The sequence below is a fragment of the Marmota flaviventris genome, chromosome 5 (assembly GCF_047511675.1).
Source record: "Marmota flaviventris isolate mMarFla1 chromosome 5, mMarFla1.hap1, whole genome shotgun sequence".
Classification (NCBI taxonomy): Eukaryota; Metazoa; Chordata; class Mammalia; order Rodentia; family Sciuridae; genus Marmota; species Marmota flaviventris.
The window spans coordinates 37,979,131-37,992,316 of NC_092502.1; the positions used below are offsets into that span (position 1 = coordinate 37,979,131).

Here is a 13,186-nt window from a genome sequence, read left to right on the forward strand (position 1 = left end):
TATGTCAACATTCTAGTAATGAAAGACTGAAAATAATTTTAAAATACACTTCATAATAGTATTAATATCATGAAAAAGTTTTAAATTCAACAAAATGTGCACAAAGTCTTAATGCTGAATAAAAACAAAATATTTTTGAACGAAAAAAAAATGATGACCTGAACACACAGTGTCCATGACTTGGAAGACTTATTATTAGTAGGAAATCAATTACTCCTCAAATAATGAATAGATGTATCATAGGCAAATGAAAATATTTAAAGGAATTTGTTTCTAGAAATTGATAAGCTTAGCCTAATGTTGATATAGAAATGGAAATGAACTAGAATATAAAACAATTTGGAGAAATAAAAGTTGAAGAATTCTTACTGATTTTTAGACTTAATAAAAATTTTGTTTTGGCCAATACATAGATATAAAGAGCAATAGAACAAAATAGACCCACTTCCATGTTTGTAGAAATATATCAAAATAGACTCTTCTGACATGTATAACTAAAAAGAACAAGTTAAAAAATTAAAAAATAGGCCTACTCATAAATGGTGAATGGAGCCTGAAACATTGGTGTATGACTGTAATCTCGGTTACTCGGGAGGTGTGCACAAGAATTTCAAGTTCAAGAAAAGCCTAGCCAACTTAGCAAGACCCTGTTTCAAAATAAAAAAAAAATAAAGGGCTGGGTGTATAGTTCAGTGATAGAGTGCCCTCTGGATTTAATCCTAGTAATACAAAAGTGAGTTGATTTGAACCTAAGGTGCCAAAGCAATTCATTGATGGAAAGATGATTCTTTCAATGAATGACAACAACAATTAAGTAGCCATACTTTTAAAAATCATTAAATAAATCCTTACCTCCATATGTGAAATAAATTCAAAACAGAACATGGTCATGAATAGAGAACTTAACATTATAAATTTCAGGGAGAAAAGAGTGTACATGGTTATAATCCTGGATTAGGCAAAAATTATGTATATCAACTAAAGAAGGCAGAATCAATAAAAAAAAAATTTTGATTCAAAAACTAGACTAAAATTAAAATTTTTAATTTTAAAATTATGTTTCCCCTTCAAAATATGTCTTTAAGAAAATGAAAAGAGGAGCCACAACCTATAAAGGCTATATTTGATAAATAATAATACACGAAGAACTCTTCAAATCTTATTTATTTATTTATGTGGTGCTGAGGATCAAACCTAGTTCCTCACATGTGGTAGGCAAGTGCTCTACCACTGAGCCACACCCCCAGCCCAGAATTCTTCAAATCAAAAACAAAGAAAACTACCAAATTGACCCTCAGGTAATAGAATTCCATAGACACTTTACTAAAGAAGATATGTGGGTGGAAAGCAAGCTAATGAAACGATACCCAACTTCACCAGCTTCAGAAATGCAATATTTAGTATTTGAGTAAAAGTACAGACTTTGTAAAATTCTTCCTTATTCTCAGAGTTTTAAGTTTTTGCTTGTGCTTGTTACATTTTTCACACAGTTTATCAACTGCTAAAATGTTTTTGTATATATATTATCATCGCAGAGCATCTCCCTTTCTCCTCTCTCCTGTCATTGATTTCTGAATATCAGACTAAGAATATGGAATTGAATGTCCATGACTAGGCAACAAATAAATCCACAAGGACTGAGTTTCTGACAATTTTATTTTTGGTGTTCAGATAGAATACAAACAAGGAGCACTTAATACGTATGCTTAATGTGGACTTCTGAGGAATGAACTCTAGGGATAGAAACTTGGCTAAAATTCCTCATGGAACTCCAAATCTCCAGAGATGGGGTGTGTATGCCAATCATCCAAACATAACCAGAGACATATGAGTCTGTCTAAATGTTCTCCTCCAGTGAGAACAGGTCATTAATTCTCAGCTGCAGCTGTGAATTTCCCATCATCCAACATTAAGTATGGAGCCAACAGAGATGGAGATTTTTTTTTGGAAATGCGTGACAGCAGCAGAGAGCAGACAGATAACAAGGGCTGAGGAATGCAGGTGAGAGCACAATTACCTCCAACATTGGACTGATTCACATAGACACAAACACAGTGAGTCACCTTAAGAAAACAAAAACCACTGACTCATTCTTCATATAACCAAGTTTAAAGGGGGAAACATCTTGTGTTCTGTCAGGTACAAGATTTTTGGGTCAGGATATGCTTGTCTATTGCAGAACAGAGCAACTACATTACAAAGACAAAAATAGAGAAGCCCGTGGTGGATAAGAAAGAAGAAAATGGGACTTGGCAGTGCTAGGTCCAATTATAATAGGATATTCTTAGATTTAGCCAGAATCTTAGAGCCAAAAGCACCATTTCCTACAACCCAAGAAGAGATACTCCTTTGTATGACATTAAAGACTCTGCTCTTCTGCCCTTAGCTTCTCTTTTGTTTCAGTTGCCACTCTACATCCATTCAATGTGGTCTGTGGCTTCATGTGTTGCCCTGGAGGTCAAAGGTAAGGCTTTATTTTAAGGTTCAGGGAACACGAACACTCAGCCATGCGGATATGTCAGACATCTCATACACAGTCATACACTTATCAGGACTCACAAAAGATTAGTTCATGAAGCAGCATACTTAAGTTTAAAAACTAAGGATTCTTCTCACAGACAGGGGTAGGTGCTCTCTCACCCTACAAGCTGTGTAGGAGAAATAATTAAAATCTAGAAGGTGAGTGGTTAATATGCAACCAGTAACAGGTTTCCTGCCAAAGCTCATCTTGTTAGGATCTAAGTCATAAAGTGGTAACATCATTTCCAGCAACTGACCATCCTGATGCAAGCACATACTGTAACCCAAAGGCTGTAACAGTAGAATACAGAATCATTTGAGCTTGATGTTCTTAGTGTTGGGGCTTACTGGCAAATCCAACATAAGTGGAAAAGTCCTTGTGGCCATCCTATCACTCCTCTCTCTCTCTCTCTGCTTCCCTTATGGGGAACTATCTGTCCTGAAAACCAAAAGATGCACACCTATTGGTCAAGGCTCTCAATTCTCTTGCTTGTCTTGCTGATATATTGATGACATATCTCACACTCTCTCCTACAATCCTCAACTACTAAGATCCACCATACACATGTCTCATTAGGAACATCTTCTAGCTTTATCTTATACAGTTTTACCTCTGATGGTTCTGAAATTACTCCAGGTAAAAAGATTTCACATCTTGGCACTGCATCCTTAATTCAACTAATTTGGCTCTCATGGTGATCATCATCTCACTGTTCCATAGTATGTACATCCTAGAACCCCAATCCTCAAAGTATTCCCTAGAATATCCTTAACCTCAGCAATCAGATAGAAGTTGCTGCCTCTCACTCTTCCTTTTTCTTAAGATTTTTATCTCCTGGGGAATTCATCTCCCCTCCTTCCTACTAAAATACCATGAATTCTTCCAGAGTCATTACATTCACAATGTTTTTTACTTGATCCCCGGCCATGATGATTTCTTAGTCCTGGGATTATCATTCAGATGCACCAGGTGAACTTGTTCTTTATCAATTAGTTCACTTTCCTCCAACAGAAAAATAACCCAGATACAATAAGTATCTGCTTTTCTTCTTCTGAGGGAAGGAGAAGAGGAAAAAGGCTGCCCACAGCTACCTGCTCCATGATCAGGTCATCAGACACAATAGCTGTGATCTACAGTGAAGACATCGTAAAGGTAGCTAAAATATTGGGGATAAACCACCAAGAAGGTCTATGGAAGCCTACAAATTTCCCACATTCTGAGAAAAAGGCTTTTTTAAAAAGAAACCATAAACCTAATTTGTAGGTTTATAGTATAGCACTTACTACAGAGTTTGCAACTTGGTAAAGTTTTAATCAATTTGACTGGACGTATAACTTAGTGGTATAGCAGTAGCCTCAAGTCCATTGAGGCTCTGGGTTTCACCCGAAGCAATGCAAAAGAAAAGAAAAAGAAAAAGAATTTTCCGTAAATGTAGCTAATCAAAATACATCCTGAAGGTAACTAGGTGTGGCATCACATGCCTATAGTCCAAGATACTCCAGAACCTGAGGTGAAAGAATCTAAAGATCAGAAGTTTTAGGCCAGCATGAGCAACACAGAAAGACCACATTTCAAAAAGAAAGAAAGAAAGAAAGAAAGAAAGAAAGAAAGAAAGAAAGAAAGAAAGAAAGAAAGAAAGAAAGAAAGAAAGAAAGAAAGAAAACCACATGCTTGCTTTATATAAAAGCAAGAAAAGAAAAGGTTCAACTTATTTTGAACTCTGTCTTTTATTAGTTTTGTGAATATGGGAGAATCACATGTCTCATTCTTCACTTTCTATTGTGGAAGATAATGCCTCAATTAAGAAACTAAGTTAAATATTGTATACGAAAGAACTGAGAAGCAAAAGGGAATGGAATAGAATGAATAAAACTATAGCCATTAGTATTTAAACACCATCGAAATTAACTAGACTTCTTCTATAAAGATGCACAATAAGATAATCACGTTGCAATTAGTACTCAATGTATCAACATGTTGTTCCAAACTATTCAATGTTTTGGCTCTACTGCTATCATGTAATTTTTTTTCTTTGATAATAGGAATTTTAAATTTATTGGTATTTTCTCTGATTATACATGATAGTAGAATCTATATTGATATATGATCTTATGGTATGACATTTCTTCGCCACAGGCATGGATGGAAAAAAATCAGACAATGGTCACAGAATTCCTCCTCCTGGGACTGTCTGGGAAGTCACAGCAGGAGGAGGTCCTCTGTCGGCTGTTCTTGGGGATGTACCTGGTCACCATCATTGGGAACCTTCTCATCATCTTGGCCATCAGCTGTGACCCTCATCTCCATACACCCATGTACTTCTTCCTGGCCAACCTCTCCACTGTTGACATCTGCATTTTATCAGTCACAATCCCCAAGATGCTGGTGAATCACATAGTGGGGAGCAAGTCCATCTCCTACAGAAAGTGCATGTCCCAGATCTACTTCTTCATCACTTTCAGCAATATGGATGGGTTCCTCCTGAGTGTGATGGCCTATGACCGTTATGTAGCCATTTGTTGTCCACTTCACTACACCTTGATCATGAGGCCCAAACTCTGTGTCCTGCTGGTGGCTGTATCTTGGCTCACTACCAACCTGCATGCTCTCTTACACACTCTTCTCATGACTCAACTCACCTTTTGTTCCAACAATGCTGTGCACCACTTCTTCTGTGACCCTTACCCTATTCTCAAGCTCTCTTGTTCTGATACCTTTATCAATGACTTGATGGTCTTCACTGTGGGTGGTTTGATATTTATGACACCATTTACATGTATCATTGTTTCCTATGCTTTCATCTTCTCTAATGTGCTGAAGTTGCCGTCAGCCCAAGGGATAAGGAAAGCCCTGTCCACCTGTGGGTCCCACCTCACAGTGGTCTCCCTCTTCTATGGGGCAATCTTGGGGTCTATATGCACCCTTCATCCTCCTACTCAGTTCAGGACACTGTAGCCACTGTCATCTTCACAGTGGTGACACCCTTGGTCAATCCCTTCATCTACAGCCTGAGGAATCGTGACATTAAAGGAGCCCTTAGGAAGCTAATTCTTAGGTCCTAGAAGTAGAATATTTTAGAAGCAAACAACTCCTGGACATCATGTATTTCTTGTCCTGTTACAAACAGAGAAATAAGGCCACATAGGTATAAAACCCACCCATGACTATGTGATCATGCTCATGCTTTTCAATTTGCGGAAAACAGGTACTCATAGTCCTAAAGCAAGTAATTTGTTATCTGATTCTATGATATTCTGATTCTATGATATTCTGATTCTATGATATTCATTTTATATACAAGAACAACTAAGGAGAGAAATATTTAGATCTGTGTGTTTGGATAACTCTGGCAACACTCTAAGACACTGGCTACCACAATGACCTGGGAATTTCAGATGACATTAGAGTCATCCCTCCTTAGGATCAGCTGCCCTCTCTGTATAAGATGAGGAGATGGTACATGAATATTGGTTGGTAATGCATATTAAGGGCACAAGACTCTGCTCCCCACAACTAATAGATCTTGTTTACAAATGGTACTAACTGCCCACTGTTCTGGTATTTGCTTATTTCCATGAGAGGTAATTCTTCCTCTGTCCAAAGCCTAACACTCTCCCCACCTCAGAACACCACTCTTTGCCTACCTTCCAACAAACTTTCTGGTATTTTATTACATAGCATAGTTCACAATTTTTCAGAGCCCAGTTGTGCTAGGGCAGTGGGACAGGTTGCCTGGAGATGGAATCTGGGACATAAGGTTTATTAAAAACTGCTTAAGACAATATTCAGTAGTGAAAAGAATAGATAGCACCTCTGACCCTCAGGGTGCTTCACCTAGTAGTGTCTCATGTCTCCTAATGCTTTGTCTGGTGGCAGCCAGCTGGATAAACATTTTTTCTCTCCACAGTGCTGAGTTGTAACCAGTTACCACAGGAAGGAGGAATATATAGATTAGGTTTACATTGTCCCATTGTATGACCAGCATTCCAAGGGACTTAGTAATGCAAGAAAGCAGTATCTATCTACAAAAACACGAAGTTGTCCTAAGCTCCCTGAATGTAGGACAGATATTCAATGCCCTGCCAGTTATTCTTACCTAGATATTCCAGCCCAGGACTGCTCTTACTGTTCCCTTGACTTGGATAGAGTCCTGGGAATGGAAAAGGGAATTTCAAGGACACAATGCTTCATAGTCTTTTTCTACAATGATGACACAATATAAATAGAGTTATTATTCTCCTAAGTTATCATGTGTTGAAGAATGACTGATGATATGTTAGGTAATTAATGGGTGAAAGAAACCAGAATGTCTCCCTAAAGTCAGGATTTTTAACTCAAAACTGTTAAAAAGGAGGTGCTCCCTCTGCCTTTCCCTCTGTTTGCCTGACACCAGGACAGATATTCACAGGCAAAGGTCTTTCTAGCCTTCCCTGCTCCCACCAAGCCCCAATGCTGAAGACATAAATCTAAGTTCACTGGAGAAGATGCTTATCAACAAAGAAGCAGGACTAGGAGATGCCAGAGAAATCTAGGAGCAGACATGGAAACCTTCCCACTGTTTTCCAACCTGGAAGCCAGAAACATTTGGTCCTTTGTATTGTCACCCTCAGATTAATTGATTGCTCTTCCAAGCCACTGCTTTGAGAGAGGGTTACTTTCCTGGGAGAGTAGCTTGTATTATGTGTGACACACATGGTGTGTATTTAAACTTGCTTTTTAAGAATTTCCCCTCTTATTGATCCACCCTTTGTTAAAAGGAGTCAGTCCCAGCTAAGAACCTTTGAGGGGGGCTGGGGTTGTGGCTCAGCGGTAGAGCGCTTGCCTAGCACATGCAAGGCCCTGGGTTTGATCCTCAGCACCATAGATAAATAAAATAAAATGAAATAAAGGTATTGTCTCCAACTGTAACTAAAAAACAAATATTTTTTAAAAAGAACCTTGAGGGCTAGGACAAGAAATTATGTTTTTCTCCCCTTCATGAGACACTGGGAAGCAACATTTCCAGATATCAAAATTCAGAGCAGTAAAGTGTACGATCTAGGGAACTTGAGAACTGACAGTTTCTGCAGAATGTGGAAATATTTCACTAAATTCTGAGTCCCAACCAAGAAATAGGTTGAACGTAAGGAACACTAATTTGGGGTATAGGTCTTATGCTTCAGTCTCTCTCTTCCTCAAGCCTCAGTCAAAACGGGTGTGAGGAGATACATGGAGATAGAGACTGACCATATCGAAGTGTTCAGAGCAACAGTAAGTCATTCTCTATCCCCCAGTGTCCCACTACTACAAATTCATTATAAAAAGTCACTCTTCACTGTAGAGAAAGTCATGCTGAAAGGGGCAAAGGATCTCCTGCAAGGTCAGTATCAGGGCATGAGTAGAAAAAGGAAAGGCCTCTGTCTAGCTTGGCTTGTCCATGGTGGTTCTGCACTGGCTACTTCTGCAATAGCCCCACATCTGTCATCCTCTGCTGGCTGGGCACCACCTTCCCCTGCATCTTCCCTGACTCCCTGCTTCTTTTCTCATGGCCTAGCTACATAGGCGGAGCGCAGGGGAATTCAAAGCTTACACCAGGGGCCCAGGTTATGATGCCCCCACGTTAGGAGCTCACAGGACACGAACTGCTCATAAATTAGAGCAAAGTATCACGAGGGCTCTCTAGTGCCTTCTCTGCCTAGAAGCAGATGCCATCCCAGGCTTACAGAGTGCTCTCCTGGGTCAGCCAGGAAATCAGAATTGTGTCTGGTGATTTTCCCTCCAGGGTCTGAAATAGCAGAGACCAGGCCTGGGCCAGGAGCCTCCTTTCCTGCAGCCTGGACTTCTGGGAGCCACCATGCCCTCTTCCCTACAGGCAGGTGCCACCTAGTTCTAATGAGCCATTAGAGGCCAACTCTTTGCAAGGCAATTAAAACAATTTTGGGGAAAAAGTTGACTTGAGTTCGGTGAATGTTGAAATAGAGGGTCATTTCTCATGCCTGCACAGTGCTTCAGATACTGCTCTCCCCAGAGGGACCAGGGACTCTCCCATGCCATGGCCAATGGAGATATTTTTCAAAGTTCATGGAATCACCTCGTGTCAACTTGTCCTTCAAGTTTCCACTCCAAGTCTAAGCTCAGGTTGACTTCCAAAAGAGCCTGGTAATGTCACTTATGAGCTGAAGAAGGCCTTCCTGTTCTCTACTGGTTATTGTACCCATCTAGAGGTGGTTGTTGTTCTCTTGTGTTATTTTGTCTCCATTCTTCAGTGCAGAAGCTCAGCTTTCTAGTACTTTATCTCTCACAAAGTCAATGGGACTTCAGCAGATGACTTGGTTGTGGTCATTGGCCTTTTGCCACATGGACATTGAAAAACTGACTTTATCTAATTGGAAAGCTCTAAGTACTAAAAAATTATGGCCCTCTAGACCAATTTCTCATGTATGAGTCTCAAAGCTCTGTCAAGTCTATTTTTAAATAGGCCATTTATTACTTGCTCTTAACTTCCTGCGTAATGTGTTCCTAGTCAAAATTACTTGTTTGGGCTCCTAAAAAAAAGTAGCTTGCTTCAGGCATGAAAATGGAAAACAAAATGAGCCAGGAGCATCTTGTAGTGTAAGAAATTTGGAAGTGACTGCCCCACCCCCAGCCAAAAAAAAAAAAAAAAAGAAGAAAAAAACATTAGGAATAGGGGAATACCAAAGAGAAACAGAACTCAAGCTGGAAAAGCTCCAAATGATCAAAGCTGGAACAATTCAAAAAACAGAACATCCCTGATCTGAAAATTCCTAATCCAAAATTCTTCAAAGACCAAACTTTTTGAGTCTGGCATGACTTCAAGGAGTTGCAGTCAAAACACAGGTTCACTAAAAATATTGTATAAAATTACCTTCTGGCTATGTGTATAAGAAACATATTTTATGTTTGTGTTTATAGTATAAACATAAGTTTCATGTTCATGAACATGAATTTTGTGTTTTGACCTGATTACCATCTCTAAGATGTCTCATTATATATGTGCAAATATTTCAAAATCTGAAAAGTCTCAAACACTCTGTTCCCTAGTATTTCAGATAAGGTCTATTCTTGCTGTACTGGATTATAACTCAAAGTATAAAATAAATGTAAATAAATCCACACTGATGAAAACAAGTGATTGGATCAGAAAATAAATTGGGGGAAGAAACAAACTTTCTTTTCAGAATATTTCCAAATAATGTACATTGACACTTTCCCCACCTCCAACCACACCCTCCAAAATGTGAAGTTTAACCCTCTCCTGTCCCCTTGAGGGTTGGCTGGACCTGGTAACTTTCTGCCAAAAGCAGATGTAGAAAAGGAAAAACAAATTGCAGTGTAAAAACTTGATAAATAGAGTCACATCCGGGGCCGAGAGGAACAGCCAGCGAGCTGGGCGTGCGCCCTTGCTTCGTGCCCTCAACCCGCATGGCGGAGCCACCGGCTCGCCTCGAGGAGGCTGGGCGAGTCGGGCGGTTTCCGCGCCCGCACTGAGCCGCGGGGGAGGGCCAGGGGACGCCCGTGCAGCCGGTGCTTCTGCCCTCAGTGAGGCGGGGCGCGCAGCGGACGACCCCGGGCAGGGGCGGGAGTGGTGGAGGCGCCGGCGGTTGGCCCTGAAAGGGGCGGTGAGCGAGCTGCTCCGGTCTCAAGGCGAGGCTTGGCCTCCCGCGCCGAGACGGGGGGGAAGCGGCGGAGGCGGCGGCCCTCGGGCCGGCTGGTGAGGTGATGGCGGCGCCGGGCCGGGGGGCTGGGGCAGCCTCGGGCGGCGCTGGCTGTAGCGGTGGCGGCGCGGGCGCGGGCTCCGGGTCCGCGGGGCTCGGGGCCGGCTGCCCAGCCGGGTGCTGGAGTTGGTGTTCTCCTACCTGGAGCTGTCGGAGCTGCGGAGCTGCGCCCTGGTGTGCAAGCACTGGTACTGTTGCCTACAGGGCGATGAGAACAGCGAGGTGTGGCGGAGCCTGTGCTCCCGCAGCTTGGCAGAAGAGGCTCTGCGCACGGACATCCTCTGCAACCTGCCCAGCTACAAGGCCAAGATAGGAGAAAGAATTCGAGTCATCTTGGACATGGAAGATAAGACTTTAGCTTTTGAACGTGGATATGAGTTCCTGGGGGTTGCCTTTAGAGGACTTCCAAAGGCCTGTTTATATCCAGCAGTTTCTGCTGTATATGGCAACACAGAAGTGACTTTGGTTTACCTTGGAAAACCCTTGGATGGATGACAGTGGCTTTCTTGGGATGAAAGACAGACTGGAGAAGAGATCTACTTGTGGAAAGTAGAATCATGAAGTGACAGTGTCATATGTGCATGTCCAAGAAACATCCTGAAAAACACATGAAATTGTAAACTGGAGAAGCAACTCTATTAACAGATTATCTTAGTGTTTCCTCTTTCCACTGGGCCAGAAAAATCCTCAGGGTTGCAGTTGGTTGAGTGGGCAGTTGACATATGCATGTTGCAACAGATTTTGTCTCTATGTTAGCAATGTGTTATTTCAAACTTTAAAGGTGAGATTTTAGGGACATCCGTAAAAGGGATAAGGATTTTTAAGTAATGCGTTTGTGAAAAAGATTGATCCCATCTTACAACTGCCTGTTTTTTGTCCAGTCCCTTTTTTTCCAGCCAGCTTGACTATTAGAAAAGTATGAAACTGGTTGGGTTTTATTTAATATTTTTAATATATTGAGAAGCATGGTCTGCTTGGACTGCACTTCTCTAACAATGAGAAATAAAATTGTGCAGCTATTTTAAGAGTTGTATATACAATATGTGTGTAAAAAAGAACTGTAAAAAAAAAGGACAAAGGGTTGCTTTGTTCTATTTCAGTTTCTTAAAAACCACTACATGGTACAAAATCAAAATAACATTTAGGGACAATTGGGTAACTTCAAAGAGGAGGATTTTAAGAGGAGATGTATTGTATTGGCTCATTTGGTCTTACTTTTGATTCAGTTCCCACAACTGTTATAGTCTGTTGTCTGTTGTTGGCTTGTTTTGATTTTTGTTTAGTTAAACCATCAAAATTATAGTTAAGACTCCTCAATCTCCTGGCTAAAGATTGAGGGAAGACAAGTCTATTTCTAATTATTCATATATCAGTAAACATGATCTAAACATAATAATAATATACGTATTTTGGTATCTTTTGTGTTTTTTTTTTGGCTTTCTGAGAAAGTGTCTCATAACAGAAAACAATGCCATGTGCTCTTACAGTCCTCAAATATGAACGCTATTAGTCATACAACCTAGGAAAAGAATTAATCAGTGATTCTTTTATTTTTAACTTTATAATGCTGTAGATATTAAAGTTTTTTAATTTCATATTGTTTACATCATGTAACAGTCCAAGCCTCAAACTCTTCATTGGGGCTATCAAAAATGTTTACCCACCCATCTGAAACAGTGCCAACCTGAACCCAGGTTAATTTTATTAATCTCATTATAGATAATTGCCCCCATGGGACTTGAAATATAACACCTTGTGCTGAGAACTTCAGGTTGGCAATGTTTTGAAATTTTCATTGGAGGAGAGCTTAACATCCTATTTTGATAAATCTTTTTTTTTTTCCTCATTAACACTCTTTTGAATTAACAATCCAACACACATGAGCTGAGATTTTTTTTTTGTTAGAAGAGAAACAAACATCTTTCTGTATGAAAGTATAAATTGTATGGTTTCAGATACATAACAATTAAGGCAAGTGAAATATTTGTACTTTTTAAATTATTGCCGTATGTATAATTTTAAATCTAATAAAACTAGGGACAGCAAGCAGCTTGCTGGGGTTCTTGGGTTGCTCCTTGAGAGTTAAAATTATCAAAATCCCTATGAAGCAGGAGATGTCAGCCATAGAACAAAGATTTGTTATTGTTACCTGAAAGGTTTACAAGTATTTATTGTGCATTTGGTATGTTGTTTGAAACAAAAAAAAAAAGATTGTTAAAGATTCTTTTCGATATCCATGTCAAGAAAAAGCTGCCTTGTACAGAGTGAAAGTATATGTTAAATGTATTAGAGAATACAGCTGACATAGGAATTGGTTTTTCTTGGTGTAGAACAACTCAATTGGCTAAGTCTAAATGATTAAAGAGAACTGGTTCAGGATGAAGATTTACTAGTTAGAAAGTGATAAAGACCTTTAAGTACTTGTTGCATTTTCAGGTTGTGATATGGTCAATTCCAAGAGCATCTGCTAAGAATTTTGTTTATAACTTCTATTTTGTCTTGTTAGTAAATGTTCATTTACAACAAAGTTTTGAAGGTGCTTACTGGAAAACAAAAACATGGTTATTCATTCCATATTGAACCTAGAGTCCAATAATTGCCTAAATATTTAACAACAAGCCATTCTTATATCAAAGATTTGAATTCCCAAATATCCCCTTTGCAAGTTTTGTAAAATGGAGTTTCGTAGTTAGCATGAGCATCAGGAGAATAAAGAATCATCATTTATATCCTGATGGATCAATTTGTTACTAGAGACCAGCAGTGACTGTCCAGATGATTAAAACAAACTGCTACCATATTCAAGGAGATCTCTTTTTCATTGTTGCTGAGAGAGCATTTAGGTAGAAGATAGTTGCACCTGAAGATTGAGTATAAATCACTTAAACCAATAGTTCTCAACCTTGCCTGTATTTGGAATCACTTTGGAGTTTGTTTTAAAATATTTATG

General features: G+C 39.7%; 2 pseudogenes; both read left to right on the forward strand.

Moving 5' to 3' along the window:
- Positions 1-4,663: 4,663 nt before the first annotated feature.
- On the forward strand, positions 4,664-5,583 carry LOC139705753 (olfactory receptor 1f45-like; annotated as a pseudogene).
- A 4,657-nt stretch (positions 5,584-10,240) lies between these two features.
- Positions 10,241-11,804, forward strand: LOC139705754 (F-box/SPRY domain-containing protein 1 pseudogene; annotated as a pseudogene).
- Positions 11,805-13,186: the final 1,382 nt, after the last annotated feature.